The sequence below is a fragment of the Channa argus genome, unplaced genomic scaffold (genome assembly GCF_033026475.1).
Source record: "Channa argus isolate prfri unplaced genomic scaffold, Channa argus male v1.0 Contig067, whole genome shotgun sequence".
Taxonomy (NCBI): domain Eukaryota; kingdom Metazoa; phylum Chordata; class Actinopteri; order Anabantiformes; family Channidae; genus Channa; species Channa argus.
In genome coordinates, this window is record NW_027125286.1 from 53,878 (window position 1) to 73,371 (window position 19,494).

Sequence of the window (19,494 nt, forward strand, 5' to 3'; positions counted from 1 at the left end):
AGAGAATTTCTCCCATGATAAATAGCTGCACTTGCAGCAGCAGCCGTAGGATGTCAATTACAAGAGCTTCAATCTCCTCTCCACACTGCACTGGCATAGCGTTGGACCGATCAGCCTCTACATATGAGCATGGTCCCCATTAAGCTGAGAAAGTACCTATTGTGCACTAGGAGGTTTGAAAGCCCCTTAGAGTCGACCTTGCATGATGATGTGTCGCTTTGTGGTTAGATGCTACCCTCTGGAATTGACACCCTACGTGGCCGGTTTCTGTGGTGTAGCGGTTATCACGTTCGCCTCACACGCGAAAGGTCCCTGGTTCGAAACCAGGCAGAAACACGGTTGCTGTCTATTATTATCTGCACAGTCAGCCTGGTTGGAGTGTCTTGTAAAAGGGGTTGTCTCAGTTCTAACAATGAGAAAGGCAACACTTTTGGTTTTAGTACTACAAAGTTCCATAAAGATCTTCTCATCCCAAAGCCCCTTAGAAGTAATCTTTCATGACTGTTTTATTTACTTTGCTGGGAAGCTACGCTCTGAAGAAGTTTGTCAAAGTGGCCGGTTTCTGTGGTGTAGCGGTTATCACGTCGCCTCACACGCGAAAGGTCCCAGGTTCGAAACCAGGCAGAAACACTCTTGTTGTTATTTTAAGATGACATGCACACTCAAGCTGTGTCAGTGGGTTGACTAAGTTCTTACGAATGCTTGCTCAGTAAAACAACCTGAAATCACAGAATGGCACAAATAGACAAAAGAGACAAAAAAACAAAAGATTACGCCAGGGTAGTCGCTGAATAAAGGCTGTGTGTCTTTGACAGAGCGGACGATTAAGTCAAGTCAAGTCAAGTGGCTTTTATTGTCATTTCTACTATACACAGTGGTACACAGTACACAGTAGAAACGAGATAACGTTCCTCCAGAACCAAGGTGCTACAAAACAACACAAGCTATGTAAAGTGCATCGAGTTCAACCTAGTGCAAACAGTGCAGATGAAAAACAGTAATGACAGACAGTGTAGATGGACAACACAAAATAACACAGGACAGGACACAAAACCTAAGACAGTGCCGACCAGTAAACCTATTGCAATAGTCGTCGTTTTGCGAGACTAGTGAAGAAAGTTAAGAACCAATTTCTAAACAGCCTTAGTTTGGACAAGCCGACCACATACTATTAATCGAAATAGAGAATTTCTCCCATGACAATTAGCTGCACTTGCAGCAGCAGCCCTAGGATGTCAATTACAAGAGCTTCAATCTCCTCTCCACACTGCACTGGCATAGCGTTGGACCGATCAGCCTCTACATATGAGCATGGTCCCCATTAAGCTGAGAAAGTACCTATTGTGCACTAGGAGGTTTGAAAGCCCCTTAGAGTCGACCTTGCATGATGATGTGTCGCTTTGTGGTGAGATGCTACCCTCTGGAATTGACACCCTACGTGGCCAGTTTCTGTAGTGTAGTGGTTATCACATTCGCCTAACACGCGAGAGGTCCCTGGTTCGAAACCAGGCAGAAACACGGTTGCTGTCTATTATTATCTGCACAGTCAGCCTAGTTGGAGTGTCTTGTAAAAGGGGTTGTCTCAGTTCTAACAATGAGAAAGGCAACACTTTTGGTTTTAGTACTACAAAGTTCCATAAAGATCTTCTCATCCCAAAGCCCCTTAGGAGTAATCTTCCGCGACTGTTTTATTCACTTTGCTGGGAAGCTACGCTCTGAAGAAGTTTGTCAAAGTGGCCGGTTTCTGTGGTGTAGCGGTTATCACGTTCGCCTCACACGCGAAAGGTCCCTGGTTCGAAACCAGGCAGAAACACTGTTGTTGTTATTTTAAGATGACATGCACACTCAAGCTGTGTCGGTGGGTTGACTAAGTTCTTACGAATGGTTGCTCAGTAAAACAACCTGAAATCACAGAATTGCACAAATAGACAAAAGAGACAAAAAAACAAAAGATTACGCCAGGGTAGTCGCTGAATAAAGGCTGTGTGTCTTTGACAGAGCGGACGATTAAGTCAAGTCAAGTCAAGTCAAGTGGCTTTTATTGTCATTTCTACTATACACAGTGGTACACAGTACACAGTAGAACCGAGATAACGTTCCTCCAGAACCAAGGTGCTACAAAACAACACAAACTATGTAAAGTGCATCGAGTTCAACCTAGTGTAAACAGTGCAGATGAAAAACAGTACAGACAGACAGTGTAGACGGACAACACAAAATAACACAGGACAGGACAAAAAACCTAAGATAGTGCCGACCAGTAAACCTATTGTATACTATTTTACAGTACAGTACAGTCAAGTGTGCCAAAGGTACAAAAAAAGCAGCATGTAAACAGTATAGTGCATTTGAATGTCCGGCATGTATACAGTGCAATTGCAGTGGAATGATTACTGGCTAAAGTTGCAATAGTCGTCGTTCAATTTCAGTTTTGACTATCTGTTGAGGAGTCCCTTTCCTGCATTGCATTCTCTATTCTTGGTGCACGCGATATGGCAAACAGCATGTCGAAAAAGGGTTATGCGAGACTACTGAAGAAAGTTAAGAAATGTAACCGCAAGGGGGCACAAGCCAGTGTCTTCTTGTGCCAGTCCCAAGTCTGGATAAATGCAGAGGGTTGTGGCAGGAAGGGCATCCGACGTAAAACACATGCCAAATCAAACATGCGAATCGTGACAAAGGCTTCCATACCTTATCGGTCGGGGCCCGGGTCAACAACGACCGCCACCGGTGCTGTTGACCTACAGGGTACCGGTGGAAATTGGACTACTGTTGGTCGAAGACGAAGAAGAAGAGGAGGAAGGTGTGTTCGTAGGCAGAGAGAGAAGAGGAAAGCTAAGAATGTAGGACTGACAGTAGGGACTTTGAATGTTGGTACTATGACAGGGAAGGCTAGGGAGTTGATCGACATGATGCAGAGAAGGAAGGTGGACATACTGTGTGTCCAGGAGACCAGGTGGAAAGGTAGCAAGGCTAGAAGCTTAGGAGCAGGGTTCAAGTTGTTTTACCATGGGTCAGATAGGAAGAGAAATGGAGTAGGAGTTATATTGAAAGAGGATTTTGTGAGGAATGTTCTAGAGGTGAAAAGAGTATCAGACAGGTTGATGAGCCTGAAGCTGGAAGTTGAAGGGGTGATGTTCAATGTTGTGAGTGGTTATGCCCCACAGGTAGGATGTGAGTTAGATGAGAAGGAGAAATTCTGGAGTGAGTTAGATGAAGTGATGCAGAGCATCCCCAGAGGTGAGAGAGTTGTCATTGGTGCAGATTTCAATGGGCATGTAGGTGAAGGGAACAGAGGTGATGAGACTGTTATGGGCAGGTTTGGTGTTCAGGACAGGAACGCAGAAGGTCAGATGGTGGTTGACTTTGCAAAGAGAATGGAAATGGCTGTAGTAAACACTTTCTTTCAGAAGAGGCAGGAACATAGGGTGACGTACAAGAGCGGAGGGAGAAGCACTCAGGTAGACTACATCTTATGTAGACGTTGTAATCTGAAAGAGATCAGTGACTGTAAAGCATTGGTAGGGGAGAGTGTAGCCAGACAACACAGGATGGTGGTGTGCAAAATGATGCTGGTGGTGAGGAAGATAAGGAGGATTAAGGCAGAGCAGAGGACGAAGTGGTGGAAGTTGAAAAAGGAAGAATGTCGTTTAGTTTTCAGGGAGGAGCTGAGACAGACTCTGGGTGGTTTGGAGGTACTTCCAGATGACTGGACTACTACAGCTAATTTGATCAGGGAGACAGGTAGGAGGGTACTCGGTGTGTCATCTGGAAAGATGAAAGCGGACAAGGAGACTTGGTGGTGGAACGAGGCAGTTCAGGAGTGTATACAGAGAAAGAGGTTAGCTAAGAAGAAGTGGGACACTGAGAGGACTGAAGAGAGTAGACAGGAGTACAGGGAGATACAGCGTAAGGTGAAGATAGAGGTGGCAAAGGCCAAACAAAGAGCATATGAGGACTTGTATGCTAGGTTGGACACTAAAGAGGGAGAGGTGGATTTGTACAGGTTGGCCAGACAAAGAGATAGAGATGGAAAGGATGTGCAGCAGGTTAGGGTGATTAAAGATAAGGATGGAAATGTATTGACAGGTGCCAGTAGTGTGATGGGAAGATGGAAGGAGTACTTTGAAGAGTTGATGAACGAGGAAAATGAAAGGGAACGAAGAGTAGAAGAGGTGACTGTTGTGAAGCAGGAAGTAGCAAAGATTAGTAAGAGTGAAGTGAGGAGGACATTGAAGAGGATGAAGAGTGGAAAGGCAGTTGGTCCTGATGACATACCTGTGGAGGTATGGAAGTGTCTAGTAGAGTTTTTGACTAGTTTGTTTAACAAGATCTTGGAGAGTGAGAGGATGCCAGAGGACTGGAGGAAAAGTGTACTGGTACCAATTTTTAAGAACAAGGGAGATGCGCAGAGCTGTGGCAACTACAGAGGAATAAAGCTGATGAGTCACACAATGAAGTTGTGGGAAAGAGTAGTGGAAGCTCGGCTAAGGGCAGAGGTGAACATTTGTGAGCAGCAATATGGTTTCATGCCTAGAAAGAGTACAACAGATGCAGTATTTGCTTTGAGGACGCTGATGGAGAAGTACAGAGAGGGTCATAGGGAGTTGCATTGTGTCTTCGTAGATTTAGAAAAAGCGTATGACAGGGTGCCGAGAGAGGAGCTGTGGTATTGTATGAGGACGTCTGGAGTGGCAGAGAAGTATGTTAGAGTGGTGCAGGACATGTATGAGAGCTGTAAGACAGTGGTGAGGTGTGCTGTAGGTGTGACAGAGGAGTTCAAGGTGGAGGTGGGTCTGCATCAAGGATCGGCTTTGAGCCCCTTCTTGTTTGCTCTGGTGATGGACAGACTGACAGATGAGGTTAGACAAGAATCTCCCTGGACTATGATGTTTGCAGATGACATTGTTATTTGTAGTGAGAGCAGGGAGCAGGTGGAGGAAAATCTAGAGAAGTGGAGGTCTGCTCTGGAAAACAGAGGAATGAAGCTTAGCCGCAGCAAGACAGAATACATGTGTGTGAATGAGAGGGACCCAGGTGGAACGGTGAGGTTACAGGGAGCAGAGGTGAAGAAGGTGCAGGACTTTAAGTATTTAGGGTCAACGGTTCAGAGCAACGGTGAGTGTGGAAAAGAGGTGAAGAGGCGAGTGCAGGCAGGTTGGAACGGGTGGAGAAAAGTGTCAGGTGTGTTGTGTGATAAAAGAGTATCAGCGAGAATGAAAGGAAAGGTGTTCAAGACGGTGGTGAGACCAGCAATGTTGTTCGGCTTAGAGACTGTTGCACTGAAGAAAAGACAGGAGGCAGAGCTGGAGGTTGCAGAGCTTAAGATGTTGAGGTTCTCTTTGGGAGTGACGAGGATGGACAGGATCAGGAATGAGTACATCAGAGGGACAGCTCATGTTAGATGTTTTGGAGATAAAGTCAGAGAGGCCAGATTGAGGTGGTTTGGACATGTTCAGAGGAGAAACTGTGAATATATCGGTAGAAGGATGCTGAGGTTGGAGCTGCCAGGCAGGAGGTCGAGAGGAAGACCAAAGAGGAGATTTATGGATGTAGTGAGGGAGGACATGAAGTTAGTTGGTGTGAGAGAAGAGGATGCAGAGGACAGAGTTAGATGGAGGCACATGATTCGCTGTGGCGACCCCTGAAAGGGAGCAGCCGAAAGGAAAAGAAGACTGAAGAAAGTTAAGAACCAATTTCTAAACAGCCTTAGTTTGGACAAGCCGACCACATACTATTAATCGAAATAGAGAATTTCTCCCATGATAAATAGCTGCACTTGCAGCAGCAGCCCTAGGATGTCAATTACAAGAGCTTCAATCTCCTCTCCACACTGCACTGGCATAGCGTTGGACCGATCAGCCTCTACATATGAGCATGGTCCCCATTAAGCTGAGAAAGTACCTATTGTGCACTAGGAGGTTTGAAAACCTCTTAGAGTCGACCTTGCATGATGATGTGTCGCTTTGTGGTTAGATGCTACCCTCTGGAATTGACACCCTACGTGGCCAGTTTCTGTAGTGTAGTGGTTATCACATTCGCCTAACACGCGAAAGGTCCCTGGTTCGAAACCAGGCAGAAACACTGTTGCTGTCAGTGCACAGTCAGCCTGGTTGGAGTGTCTTGTAAAAGGGGTTGTCTCAGTTCTAACAATGCGAAAGGCAACACTTTTGGTTTTAGTACTACAAAGTTCCATAAAGATCTTGTCATCCCAAAGCCCCTTTGAAGTAATCTTCCGCGACTGTTTTATTCACTTTGCTGGGAAGCTACGCTCTGAAGAAGTTTGTCAAAGTGGCCGGTTTCTGTGGTGTAGCGGTTATCACGTTCGCCTCACACGCGAAAGGTCCCTGGTTCGAAACCAGGCAGAAACACTCTTGTTGTTATTTTAAGATGACATGCACACTCAAGCTGTGTCAGTGGGTTGACTAAGTTCTTACGAATGCTTGCTCAGTAAAACAACCTGAAATCACAGAATGGCACAAATAGACAAAAGAGACAAAAAAACAAAAGATTACGCCAGGGTAGTCGCTGAATAAAGGCTGTGTGTCTTTGACAGAGCGTACGATTAAGTCAAGTCAAGTCAAGTCAAGTCAAGTGGCTTTTATTGTCATTTCTACTATACACAGTGGTACACAGTACACAGTAGAAACGAGATAATGTTCCTCCAGAACCAAGGTGCTACAAAACAACACAAACTATGTAAAGTGCATCGAGTTCAACCTAGTGTAAACAGTGCAGATGAAAAACAGTACAGACAGACAGTGTAGACGGACAACACAAAATAACACAGGACAGGACAAAAAACCTAAGATAGTGCCGACCAGTAAACCTATTGTATACTATTTTACAGTACAGTACAGTCAAGTGTGCCAAAGGTACAAAAAAAGCAGCATGTAAACAGTATAGTGCATTTGAATGTCCGGCATGTATACACTGCAATTGCAGTGGAATGATTACTGGCTAAAGTTGCAATAGTCGTCGTTCAATTTCAGTTTTGACTATCTGTTGAGGAGTCCCTTTCCTGCATTGCATTCCCTATTCTTGGTGCACGCGATATGGCAAACAGCATGTCGAAAAAGGGTTATGCGAGACTACTGAAGAAAGTTAAGAACCAATTTCTAAACAGCCTTAGTTTGGACAAGCCGACCACATACTATTAATCGAAATAGAGAATTTCTCCCATGATAAATAGCTGCACTTGCAGCAGCAGCCGTAGGATGTCAATTACAAGAGCTTCAATCTCCTCTCCACACTGCACTGGCATAGCGTTGGACCGATCAGCCTCTACATATGAGCATGGTCCCCATTAAGCTGAGAAAGTACCTATTGTGCACTAGGAGGTTTGAAAGCCCCTTAGAGTCGACCTTGCATGATGATGTGTCGCTTTGTGGTTAGATGCTACCCTCTGGAATTGACACCCTACGTGGCCGGTTTCTGTGGTGTAGCGGTTATCACGTTCGCCTCACACGCGAAAGGTCCCTGGTTCGAAACCAGGCAGAAACACGGTTGCTGTCTATTATTATCTGCACAGTCAGCCTGGTTGGAGTGTCTTGTAAAAGGGGTTGTCTCAGTTCTAACAATGAGAAAGGCAACACTTTTGGTTTTAGTACTACAAAGTTCCATAAAGATCTTCTCATCCCAAAGCCCCTTAGGAGTAATCTTCCATGACTGTTTTATTTACTTTGCTGGGAAGCTACGCTCTGAAGAAGTTTGTCAAAGTGGCCGGTTTCTGTGGTGTAGCGGTTATCACGTCGCCTCACACGCGAAAGGTCCCAGGTTCGAAACCAGGCAGAAACACTCTTGTTGTTATTTTAAGATGACATGCACACTCAAGCTGTGTCAGTGGGTTGACTAAGTTCTTACGAATGCTTGCTCAGTAAAACAACCTGAAATCACAGAATGGCACAAATAGACAAAAGAGACAAAAAAACAAAAGATTACGCCAGGGTAGTCGCTGAATAAAGGCTGTGTGTCTTTGACTGAGCGGACGATTAAGTCAAGTCAAGTCAAGTGGCTTTTATTGTCATTTCTACTATACACAGTGGTACACAGTACACAGTAGAAACGAGATAACGTTCCTCCAGAACCAAGGTGCTACAAAACAACACAAGCTATGTAAAGTGCATCGAGTTCAACCTAGTGCAAACAGTGCAGATGAAAAACAGTAATGACAGACAGTGTAGATGGACAACACAAAATAACACAGGACAGGACACAAAACCTAAGACAGTGCCGACCAGTAAACCTATTGTGTACTATTTTACAGTACAGTACTGTCAAGTGTGCCAAAGGTGCAAAAAAAGCAGCATGTAAACAGTATACTGCATTTGAATGTCCGGCATGTATAAAGTGCAATTGCAGTGGAATGATTACTGGCTAAAGTTGCAATAGTCGTCGTTCAATTTCAGTGTTGACTATCTGTAGAGGAGTCGCTTTCCTGCATTGCATGCCCTATTCTTTGTTGGAGTTTGTTATATTTTCTATTATATTCTATATTATATTCTTTGTGTTGTTATCATTATGTGAAGAGTGGTAGGTCACAGGACTCACATGGTCAACTTGGTGTGATGTATGTATTCTACGCTACATTCTTTCTTAATTTAGTTTACCCTTGGGACAGAGCAGGAGGTGCATCCTGTTCTGTGAATCTTCTAGTTTAGGACCTGTAGAGCAGGACATACATCATGTGTCCACATTCCTTCTTGGGTGAGAATATCTGGTTGTTCAGTAACCAGATGGTTTGACTTAAAGAAAAGTAATGTATGCATGAAATGTCCAATCACGTGAAGGCATACCCTTCTCTGTTCTGTCCTGTTTACAATAAAAAGAGCTTGCAAGGAGATACTCTTTGGAGTGGCTGTGTTCGGGTGAGTGCAACTGTCACTGAGACCCGCCGGCTCCCCTTGCAGCAAGTAAAAGACAAAGTCGACTTCTGTGTTTATTTCACTGTTGTAGAACTGTACTTTCTGGTGTAATCAGCGCTGTTGTGGTTATTAGAACCCAACATTCTTGGTGCACGCGATATGGCAAACAGCATGTCGAAAAAGGGTTATGCGAGACTACTGAAGAAAGTTAAGAACCAATTTCTAAACAGCCTTAGTTTTGACAAGCCGACCACATACTATTAATCGAAATTGAGACTTTCTCCCATGATAAATAGCTGCGCTTGCAGAAGCAGCCCTAGGATGTCAATTACAAGAGCTTCAATCTCCTCTCCACACTGCACTGGCATAGCGTTGGACCGATCAGCCTCTACATATGAGCATGGTCCCCATTAAGCTGAGAAAGTACCTAATGTGCACTAGGAGGTTTGAAAGCCCCTTAGAGTCGACCTTGCATGATGATGTGTCGCTTTGTGGTTAGATGGTACCCTCTGGAATTGACACCCTACGTGGCCGGTTTCTGTGGTGTAGCGGTTATCACGTAGCCTCACACGCGAAAGGTTCCTGGTTCGAAACCAGGCAGAAACACGGTTGCTGTCTATTATTATCTGCACAGTCAGCCTGGTTGGAGTGTCTTGTAAAAGGGGTTGTCTCAGTTCTAACAATGCGAAAGGCAACACTTTTGGTTTTAGTACTACAAAGTTCCATAAAGATCTTGTCATCCCAAAGCCCCTTAGAAGTAATCTTCCGCGACTGTTTTATTCACTTTGCTGGGAAGCTACGCTCTGAAGAAGTTTGTGAAAGTGGCCGGTTTCTGTGGTGTAGCGGTTATCACGTTCGCCTCACATGCGAAAGGTCCCTGGTTCGAAACCAGGCAGAAACACTATTGTTGTTATTTTAAGATGACATGCACACTCAAGCTGTGTCAGTGGGTTGACCAATTTCTTACGAATGCTTGCTCAGTAAAACAAACTGAAATCACAGAATGGTACAAATAGACAAAAGAGACAAAAAAACAAAAGATTACGCCAGAGTAGTCGCTGAATAAAGGCTGTGTGTTTTTGACAGAGCGCACGATTAAGTCAAGTCAAGTCAAGTCAAGTCAAGTGGCTTTTATTGTCATTTCTACTATACACAGTGGTACACAGTACACAGTAGAAACGAGATAACGTTCCTCCAGAACCAAGGTGCTACAAAACAACACAAACTATGTAAAGTGCATCGAGTTCAACCTAGTGTAAACAGTGCAGATGAAAAACAGTACAGACAGACAGTGTAGACGGACAACACAAAATAACACAGGACAGGACAAAAAACCTAAGATAGTGCCGACCAGTAAACCTATTGTATACTATTTTACAGTACAGTACAGTCAAGTGTGCCAAAGGTACAAAAAAAGCAGCATGTAAACAGTATAGTGCATTTGAATGTCCGGCATGTATACAGTGCAATTGCAGTGGAATGATTACTGGCTAAAGTTGCAATAGTCGTCGTTCAATTTCAGTTTTGACTATCTGTTGAGGAGTCCCTTTCCTGCATTGCATTCCCTATTCTTGGTGCACGCGATATGGCAAACAGCATGTCGAAAAAGGGTTATGCGAGACTACTGAAGAAAGTTAAGAACCAATTTCTAAACAGCCTTAGTTTGGACAAGCCGACCACATACTATTAATCGAAATAGAGAATTTCTCCCATGATAAATAGCTGCACTTGCAGCAGCAGCCCTAGGATGTCAATTACAAGAGCTTCAATCTCCTCTCCACACTGCACTGGCATAGCGTTGGACCGATCAGCCTCTACATATGAGCATGGTCCCCATTAAGCTGAGAAAGTACCTATTGTGCACTAGGAGGTTTGAAAGCCCCTTAGAGTCGACCTTGCATGATGATGTGTCGCTTTGTGGTTAGATGCTACCCTCTGGAATTGACACCCTACGTGGCCGGTTTCTGTGGTGTAGCGGTTATCACGTTCGCCTCACACGCGAAAGGTCCCTGGTTCGAAACCAGGCAGAAACACGGTTGCTGTCTATTACTATCTGCACAGTCAGCCTGGTTGGAGTGTCTTGTAAAAGGGGTTGTCTCAGTTCTAACAATGCGAAAGGCAACACTTTTGGTTTTAGTACTACAAAGTTCCATAAAGATCTTGTCATCCCAAAGCCCCTTAGAAGTAATCTTCCGCGACTGTTTTATTCACTTTGCTGGGAAGCTACGCTCTGAAGAAGTTTGTGAAAGTGGCCGGTTTCTGTGGTGTAGCGGTTATCACGTTCGCCTCACATGCGAAAGGTCCCTGGTTCGAAACCAGGCAGAAACACTCTTGTTGTTATTTTAAGATGACATGCACACTCAAGCTGTGTCAGTGGGTTGACCAATTTCTTACGAATGCTTGCTCAGTAAAACAAACTGAAATCACAGAATGGTACAAATAGACAAAAGAGACAAAAAAACAAAAGATTACGCCAGGGTAGTCGCTGAATAAAGGCTGTGTGTTTTTGACAGAGCGCACGATTAAGTCAAGTCAAGTCAAGTCAAGTCAAGTGGCTTTTATTGTCATTTCTACTATACACAGTGGTACACAGTACACAGTAGAAACGAGATAACGTTCCTCCAGAACCAAGGTGCTACAAAACAACACAAACTATGTAAAGTGCATCGAGTTCAACCTAGTGTAAACAGTGCAGATGAAAAACAGTACAGACAGACAGTGTAGACGGACAACACAAAATAACACAGGACAGGACAAAAAACCTAAGATAGTGCCGACCAGTAAACCTATTGTATACTATTTTACAGTACAGTACAGTCAAGTGTGCCAAAGGTACAAAAAAAGCAGCATGTAAACAGTATAGTGCATTTGAATGTCCGGCATGTATACAGTGCAATTGCAGTGGAATGATTACTGGCTAAAGTTGCAATAGTCGTCGTTCAATTTCAGTTTTGACTATCTGTTGAGGAGTCCCTTTCCTGCATTGCATTCCCTATTCTTGGTGCACGCGATATGGCAAACAGCATGTCGAAAAAGGGTTATGCGAGACTACTGAAGAAAGTTAAGAACCAATTTCTAAACAGCCTTAGTTTGGACAAGCCGACCACATACTATTAATCGAAATAGAGAATTTCTCCCATGATAAATAGCTGCACTTGCAGCAGCAGCCCTAGGATGTCAATTACAAGAGCTTCAATCTCCTCTCCACACTGCACTGGCATAGCGTTGGACCGATCAGCCTCTACATATGAGCATGGTCCCCATTAAGCTGAGAAAGTACCTATTGTGCACTAGGAGGTTTGAAAGCCCCTTAGAGTCGACCTTGCATGATGATGTGTCGCTTTGTGGTTAGATGCTACCCTCTGGAATTGACACCCTACGTGGCCGGTTTCTGTGGTGTAGCGGTTATCACGTTCGCCTCACACGCGAAAGGTCCCTGGTTCGAAACCAGGCAGAAACACGGTTGCTGTCTATTACTATCTGCACAGTCAGCCTGGTTGGAGTGTCTTGTAAAAGGGGTTGTCTCAGTTCTAACAATGAGAAAGGCAACACTTTTGGTTTTAGTACTACAAAGTTCCATAAAGATCTTCTCATCCCAAAGCCCCTTAGGAGTAATCTTCCGTGACTGTTTTATTCACTTTGCTGGGAAGCTACGCTCTGAAGAAGTTTGTCAAAGTGGCCGGTTTCTGTGGTGTAGCGGTTATCACGTTGCCTCACACGCGAAAGGTCCCAGGTTCGAAACCAGGCAGAAACACTATTGTTGTTATTTTAAGATGACATGCACACTCAAGCTGTGTCAGTGGGTTGACTAAGTTCTTACGAATGCTTGCTCAGTAAAACAACCTGAAATCACAGAATGGCACAAATAGACAAAAGAGACAAAAAAACAAAAGATTACGCCAGGGTAGTCGCTGAATAAAGGCTGTGTGTCTTTGACAGAGCGGACGATTAAGTCAAGTCAATTCAAGTGGCTTTTATTGTCATTTCTATTATACACAGTGGTACACAGTACACAGTAGAAACGAGATAACGTTCCTCCAGAACCAAGGTGCTACAAAACAACACAAGCTATGTAAAGTGCATCGAGTTCAACCTAGTGCAAACAGTGCAGATGAAAAACAGTAATGACAGACAGTGTAGATGGACAACACAAAATAACACAGGACAGGACACAAAACCTAAGACAGTGCCGACCAGTAAACCTATTGTGTACTATTTTACAGTACAGTACAGTCAAGTGTGCCAAAGGTGCAAAAAAAGCAGCATGTAAACAGTATACTGCATTTGAATGTCCGGCATGTATAAAGTGCAATTGCAGTGGAATGATTACTGGCTAAAGTTGCAATAGTGGTCGTTCAATTTCAGTGTTGACTATCTGTTGAGGAGTCCCTTTCCTGCATTGCATGCCCTATTCTTGGTGCACGCGATATGGCAAACAGCATGTCGAAAAAGGGTTATGCGAGACTACTGAAGAAAGTTAAGAACCAATTTCTAAACAGCCTTAGTTTGGACAAGCCGACCACATACTATTAATCGAAATTGAGACTTTCTCCCATGATAAATAGCTGCGCTTGCAGAAGCAGCCCTAGGATGTCAATTACAAGAGCTTCAATCTCCTCTCCACACTGCACTGGCATAGTGTTGGACCGATCAGCCTCTACATATGAGCATATGGTCCCCATTAAGCTGAGAAAGTACCTATTGTGCACTAGGAGGTTTGAAAGCCCCTTAGAGTCGACCTTGCATGATGATGTGTCGCTTTGTGGTTAGATACTACCCTCTGGAATCGCCTAACACGCGAAAGGTCCCTGGTTCGAAACCAGGCAGAAACATGGTTGCTGTCTATTATTATCTGCACAGTCAGCCTGGTTGGAGTGTCTTGTAAAAGGGGTTGTCTCAGTTCTAACAATGAGAAAGGCAACACTTTTGGTTTTAGTACTACAAAGTTCCATAAAGATCTTCTCATCCCAAAGCCCCTTAGAAGTAATCTTTCATGACTGTTTTATTTACTTTGCTGGGAAGCTACGCTCTGAAGAAGTTTGTCAAAGTGGCCGGTTTCTGTGGTGTAGCGGTTATCACGTCGCCTCACACGCGAAAGGTCCCAGGTTCGAAACCAGGCAGAAACACTCTTGTTGTTATTTTAAGATGACATGCACACTCAAGCTGTGTCAGTGGGTTGACTAAGATCTTACGAATGCTTGCTCAGTAAAACAACCTGAAATCACAGAATGGCACAAATAGACAAAAGAGACAAAAAAACAAAAGATTACGCCAGGGTAGTCGCTGAATAAAGGCTGTGTGTCTTTGACAGAGCGGACGATTAAGTCAAGTCAAGTCAAGTGGCTTTTATTGTCATTTCTACTATACACAGTGGTACACAGTACACAGTAGAAACGAGATAACGTTCCTCCAGAACCAAGGTGCTACAAAACAACACAAGCTATGTAAAGTGCATCGAGTTCAACCTAGTGCAAACAGTGCAGATGAAAAACAGTAATGACAGACAGTGTAGATGGACAACACAAAATAACACAGGACAGGACACAAAACCTAAGACAGTGCCGACCAGTAAACCTATTGCAATAGTCGTCGTTTTGCGAGACTACTGAAGAAAGTTAAGAACCAATTTCTAAACAGCCTTAGTTTGGACAAGCCGACCACATACTATTAATCGAAATAGAGAATTTCTCCCATGACAATTAGCTGCACTTGCAGCAGCAGCCCTAGGATGTCAATTACAAGAGCTTCAATCTCCTCTCCACACTGCACTGGCATAGCGTTGGACCGATCAGCCTCTACATATGAGCATGGTCCCCATTAAGCTGAGAAAGTACCTATTGTGCACTAGGAGGTTTGAAAGCCCCTTAGACTCGACCTTGCATGATGATGTGTCGCTTTGTGGTGAGATGCTACCCTCTGGAATTGACACCCTACGTGGCCAGTTTCTGTAGTGTAGTGGTTATCACACTCGCCTAACACGCGAGAGGTCCCTGGTTCGAAACCAGGCAGAAACACGGTTGCTGTCTATTATTATCTGCACAGTCAGCCTAGTTGGAGTGTCTTGTAAAAGGGGTTGTCTCAGTTCTAACAATGAGAAAGGGAACACTTTTGGTTTTAGTACTACAAAGTTCCATAAAGATCTTCTCATCCCAAAGCCCCTTAGGAGTAATCTTCCGCGACTGTTTTATTCACTTTGCTGGGAAGCTACGCTCTGAAGAAGTTTGTCAAAGTGGCCGGTTTCTGTGGTGTAGCGGTTATCACGTTCGCCTCACACGCGAAAGGTCCCTGGTTCGAAACCAGGCAGAAACACTCTTGTTGTTATTTTAAGATGACATGCACACTCAAGCTGTGTCAGTGGGTTGACTAAGTTCTTACGAATGCTTGCTCAGTAAAACAACCTGAAATCACAGAATGGCACAAATAGACAAAAGAGACAAAAAAACAAAAGATTACGCCAGGGTAGTCGCTGAATAAAGGCTGTGTGTCTTTGACAGAGCGGACGATTAAGTCAAGTCAAGTCAAGTCAAGTGGCTTTTATTGTCATTTCTACTATACACAGTGGTACACAGTACACAGTAGAACCGAGATAACGTTCCTCCAGAACCAAGGTGCTACAAAACAACACAAACTATGTAAAGTGCATCGAGTTCAACCTAGTGTAAACAGTGCAGATGAAAAACAGTACAGACAGACAGTGTAGACGGACAACACAAAATAACACAGGACAGGACAAAAAACCTAAGATAGTGCCGACCAGTAAACCTATTGTATACTATTTTACAGTACAGTACAGTCAAGTGTGCCAAAGGTACAAAAAAAGCAGCATGTAAACAGTATAGTGCATTTGAATGTCCGGCATGTATACAGTGCAATTGCAGTCGAATGATTACTGGCTAAAGTTGCAATAGTCGTCGTTCAATTTCAGTTTTGACTATCTGTTGAGGAGTCCCTTTCCTGCATTGCATTCTCTATTCTTGGTGCACGCGATATGGCAAACAGCATGTCGAAAAAGGGTTATGCGAGACTACTGAAGAAAGTTAAGAAATGTAACCGCAAGGGGGCACAAGCCAGTGTCTTCTTGTGCCAGTCCCAAGTCTGGATAAATGCAGAGGGTTGTGGCAGGAAGGGCATCCGACGTAAAACACATGCCAAATCAAACATGCGAATCGTGACAAAGGCTTCCATACCTTATCGGTCGGGGCCCGGGTCAACAACGACCGCCACCGGTGCTGTTGACCTACAGGGTACCGGTGGAAATTGGACTACTGTTGGTCGAAGACGAAGAAGAAGAGGAGGAAGGTGTGTTCGTAGGCAGAGAGAGAAGAGGAAAGCTAAGAATGTAGGACTGACAGTAGGGACTTTGAATGTTGGTACTATGACAGGGAAGGCTAGGGAGTTGATCGACATGATGCAGAGAAGGAAGGTGGACATACTGTGTGTCCAGGAGACCAGGTGGAAAGGTAGCAAGGCTAGAAGCTTAGGAGCAGGGTTCAAGTTGTTTTACCATGGGTCAGATAGGAAGAGAAATGGAGTAGGAGTTATATTGAAAGAGGATTTTGTGAGGAATGTTCTAGAGGTGAAAAGAGTATCAGACAGGTTGATGAGCCTGAAGCTGGAAGTTGAAGGGGTGATGTTCAATGTTGTGAGTGGTTATGCCCCACAGGTAGGATGTGAGTTAGATGAGAAGGAGAAATTCTGGAGTGAGTTAGATGAAGTGATGCAGAGCATCCCCAGAGGTGAGAGAGTTGTCATTGGTGCAGATTTCAATGGGCATGTAGGTGAAGGGAACAGAGGTGATGAGACTGTTATGGGCAGGTTTGGTGTTCAGGACAGGAACGCAGAAGGTCAGATGGTGGTTGACTTTGCAAAGAGAATGGAAATGGCTGTAGTAAACACTTTCTTTCAGAAGAGGCAGGAACATAGGGTGACGTACAAGAGCGGAGGGAGAAGCACTCAGGTAGACTACATCTTATGTAGACGTTGTAATCTGAAAGAGATCAGTGACTGTAAAGCATTGGTAGGGGAGAGTGTAGCCAGACAACACAGGATGGTGGTGTGCAAAATGATGCTGGTGGTGAGGAAGATAAGGAGGATTAAGGCAGAGCAGAGGACGAAGTGGTGGAAGTTGAAAAAGGAAGAATGTCGTTTAGTTTTCAGGGAGGAGCTGAGACAGACTCTGGGTGGTTTGGAGGTACTTCCAGATGACTGGACTACTACAGCTAATTTGATCAGGGAGACAGGTAGGAGGGTACTCGGTGTGTCATCTGGAAAGATGAAAGCGGACAAGGAGACTTGGTGGTGGAACGAGGCAGTTCAGGAGTGTATACAGAGAAAGAGGTTAGCTAAGAAGAAGTGGGACACTGAGAGGACTGAAGAGAGTAGACAGGAGTACAGGGAGATACAGCGTAAGGTGAAGATAGAGGTGGCAAAGGCCAAACAAAGAGCATATGAGGACTTGTATGCTAGGTTGGACACTAAAGAGGGAGAGGTGGATTTGTACAGGTTGGCCAGACAAAGAGATAGAGATGGAAAGGATGTGCAGCAGGTTAGGGTGATTAAAGATAAGGATGGAAATGTATTGACAGGTGCCAGTAGTGTGATGGGAAGATGGAAGGAGTACTTTGAAGAGTTGATGAACGAGGAAAATGAAAGGGAACGAAGAGTAGAAGAGGTGACTGTTGTGAAGCAGGAAGTAGCAAAGATTAGTAAGAGTGAAGTGAGGAGGACATTGAAGAGGATGAAGAGTGGAAAGGCAGTTGGTCCTGATGACATACCTGTGGAGGTATGGAAGTGTCTAGTAGAGTTTTTGACTAGTTTGTTTAACAAGATCTTGGAGAGTGAGAGGATGCCAGAGGACTGGAGGAAAAGTGTACTGGTACCAATTTTTAAGAACAAGGGAGATGCGCAGAGCTGTGGCAACTACAGAGGAATAAAGCTGATGAGTCACACAATGAAGTTGTGGGAAAGAGTAGTGGAAGCTCGGCTAAGGGCAGAGGTGAACATTTGTGAGCAGCAATATGGTTTCATGCCTAGAAAGAGTACAACAGATGCAGTATTTGCTTTGAGGACGCTGATGGAGAAGTACAGAGAGGGTCATAGGGAGTTGCATTGTGTCTTCGTAGATTTAGAAAAAGCGTATGACAGGGTGCCGAGAGAGGAGCTGTGGTATTGTATGAGGACGTCTGGAGTGGCAGAGAAGTATGTTAGAGTGGTGCAGGACATGTATGAGAGCTGTAAGACAGTGGTGAGGTGTGCTGTAGGTGTGACAGAGGAGTTCAAGGTGGAGGTGGGTCTGCATCAAGGATCGGCTTTGAGCCCCTTCTTGTTTGCTCTGGTGATGGACAGACTGACAGATGAGGTTAGACAAGAATCTCCCTGGACTATGATGTTTGCAGATGACATTGTTATTTGTAGTGAGAGCAGGGAGCAGGTGGAGGAAAATCTAGAGAAGTGGAGGTCTGCTCTGGAAAACAGAGGAATGAAGCTTAGCCGCAGCAAGACAGAATACATGTGTGTGAATGAGAGGGACCCAGGTGGAACGGTGAGGTTACAGGGAGCAGAGGTGAAGAAGGTGCAGGACTTTAAGTATTTAGGGTCAACGGTTCAGAGCAACGGTGAGTGTGGAAAAGAGGTGAAGAGGCGAGTGCAGGCAGGTTGGAACGGGTGGAGAAAAGTGTCAGGTGTGTTGTGTGATAAAAGAGTATCAGCGAGAATGAAAGGAAAGGTGTTCAAGACGGTGGTGAGACCAGCAATGTTGTTCGGCTTAGAGACTGTTGCACTGAAGAAAAGACAGGAGGCAGAGCTGGAGGTTGCAGAGCTTAAGATGTTGAGGTTCTCTTTGGGAGTGACGAGGATGGACAGGATCAGGAATGAGTACATCAGAGGGACAGCTCATGTTAGATGTTTTGGAGATAAAGTCAGAGAGGCCAGATTGAGGTGGTTTGGACATGTTCAGAGGAGAAACTGTGAATATATCGGTAGAAGGATGCTGAGGTTGGAGCTGCCAGGCAGGAGGTCTAGAGGAAGACCAAAGAGGAGATTTATGGATGTAGTGAGGGAGGACATGAAGTTAGTTGGTGTGAGAGAAGAGGATGCAGAGGACAGAGTTAGATGGAGGCACATGATTCGCTGTGGCGACCCCTGAAAGGGAGCAGCCGAAAGGAAAAGAAGACTGAAGAAAGTTAAGAACCAATTTCTAAACAGCCTTAGTTTGGACAAGCCGACCACATACTATTAATCGAAATAGAGAATTTCTCCCATGATAAATAGCTGCACTTGCAGCAGCAGCCCTAGGATGTCAATTACAAGAGCTTCAATCTCCTCTCCACACTGCACTGGCATAGCGTTGGACCGATCAGCCTCTACATATGAGCATGGTCCCCATTAAGCTGAGAAAGTACCTATTGTGCACTAGGAGGTTTGAAAACCTCTTAGAGTCGACCTTGCATGATGATGTGTCGCTTTGTGGTTAGATGCTACCCTCTGGAATTGACACCCTACGTGGCCAGTTTCTGTAGTGTAGTGGTTATCACATTCGCCTAACACGCGAAAGGTCCCTGGTTCGAAACCAGGCAGAAACACTGTTGCTGTCAGTGCACAGTCAGCCTGGTTGGAGTGTCTTGTAAAAGGG

General features: G+C 44.6%; 13 non-coding genes across 13 annotated transcripts; all 13 read left to right on the forward strand.

Annotated features, from left to right (window-relative positions):
- The first annotated feature begins 263 nt into the window (after positions 1 to 263).
- On the forward strand, positions 264 to 336 carry trnav-cac (transfer RNA valine (anticodon CAC)). Its single transcript has one exon. It is a non-coding gene; the product is annotated as a tRNA-Val (tRNA).
- Positions 337 to 1,445: 1,109 nt separating this feature from the next.
- trnav-aac (transfer RNA valine (anticodon AAC)) lies at positions 1,446 to 1,518 on the forward strand. Its single transcript has one exon. It is a non-coding gene; the product is annotated as a tRNA-Val (tRNA).
- A 222-nt stretch (positions 1,519 to 1,740) lies between these two features.
- Positions 1,741 to 1,813, forward strand: trnav-cac (transfer RNA valine (anticodon CAC)). Its single transcript has one exon. It is a non-coding gene; the product is annotated as a tRNA-Val (tRNA).
- A 4,198-nt stretch (positions 1,814 to 6,011) lies between these two features.
- trnav-aac (transfer RNA valine (anticodon AAC)) lies at positions 6,012 to 6,084 on the forward strand. Its single transcript has one exon. It is a non-coding gene; the product is annotated as a tRNA-Val (tRNA).
- Positions 6,085 to 6,298: 214 nt separating this feature from the next.
- trnav-cac (transfer RNA valine (anticodon CAC)) lies at positions 6,299 to 6,371 on the forward strand. Its single transcript has one exon. It is a non-coding gene; the product is annotated as a tRNA-Val (tRNA).
- A 1,059-nt stretch (positions 6,372 to 7,430) lies between these two features.
- Positions 7,431 to 7,503, forward strand: trnav-cac (transfer RNA valine (anticodon CAC)). Its single transcript has one exon. It is a non-coding gene; the product is annotated as a tRNA-Val (tRNA).
- A 2,189-nt stretch (positions 7,504 to 9,692) lies between these two features.
- trnav-cac (transfer RNA valine (anticodon CAC)) lies at positions 9,693 to 9,765 on the forward strand. The gene has a single exon. It is a non-coding gene; the product is annotated as a tRNA-Val (tRNA).
- A 1,059-nt stretch (positions 9,766 to 10,824) lies between these two features.
- On the forward strand, positions 10,825 to 10,897 carry trnav-cac (transfer RNA valine (anticodon CAC)). Its single transcript has one exon. It is a non-coding gene; the product is annotated as a tRNA-Val (tRNA).
- A 222-nt stretch (positions 10,898 to 11,119) lies between these two features.
- Positions 11,120 to 11,192, forward strand: trnav-cac (transfer RNA valine (anticodon CAC)). The gene has a single exon. It is a non-coding gene; the product is annotated as a tRNA-Val (tRNA).
- A 1,059-nt stretch (positions 11,193 to 12,251) lies between these two features.
- trnav-cac (transfer RNA valine (anticodon CAC)) lies at positions 12,252 to 12,324 on the forward strand. The gene has a single exon. It is a non-coding gene; the product is annotated as a tRNA-Val (tRNA).
- A 2,481-nt stretch (positions 12,325 to 14,805) lies between these two features.
- Positions 14,806 to 14,878, forward strand: trnav-aac (transfer RNA valine (anticodon AAC)). Its single transcript has one exon. It is a non-coding gene; the product is annotated as a tRNA-Val (tRNA).
- A 222-nt stretch (positions 14,879 to 15,100) lies between these two features.
- trnav-cac (transfer RNA valine (anticodon CAC)) lies at positions 15,101 to 15,173 on the forward strand. The gene has a single exon. It is a non-coding gene; the product is annotated as a tRNA-Val (tRNA).
- Positions 15,174 to 19,371: 4,198 nt separating this feature from the next.
- On the forward strand, positions 19,372 to 19,444 carry trnav-aac (transfer RNA valine (anticodon AAC)). The gene has a single exon. It is a non-coding gene; the product is annotated as a tRNA-Val (tRNA).
- The last annotated feature ends 50 nt before the right edge of the window (positions 19,445 to 19,494 follow it).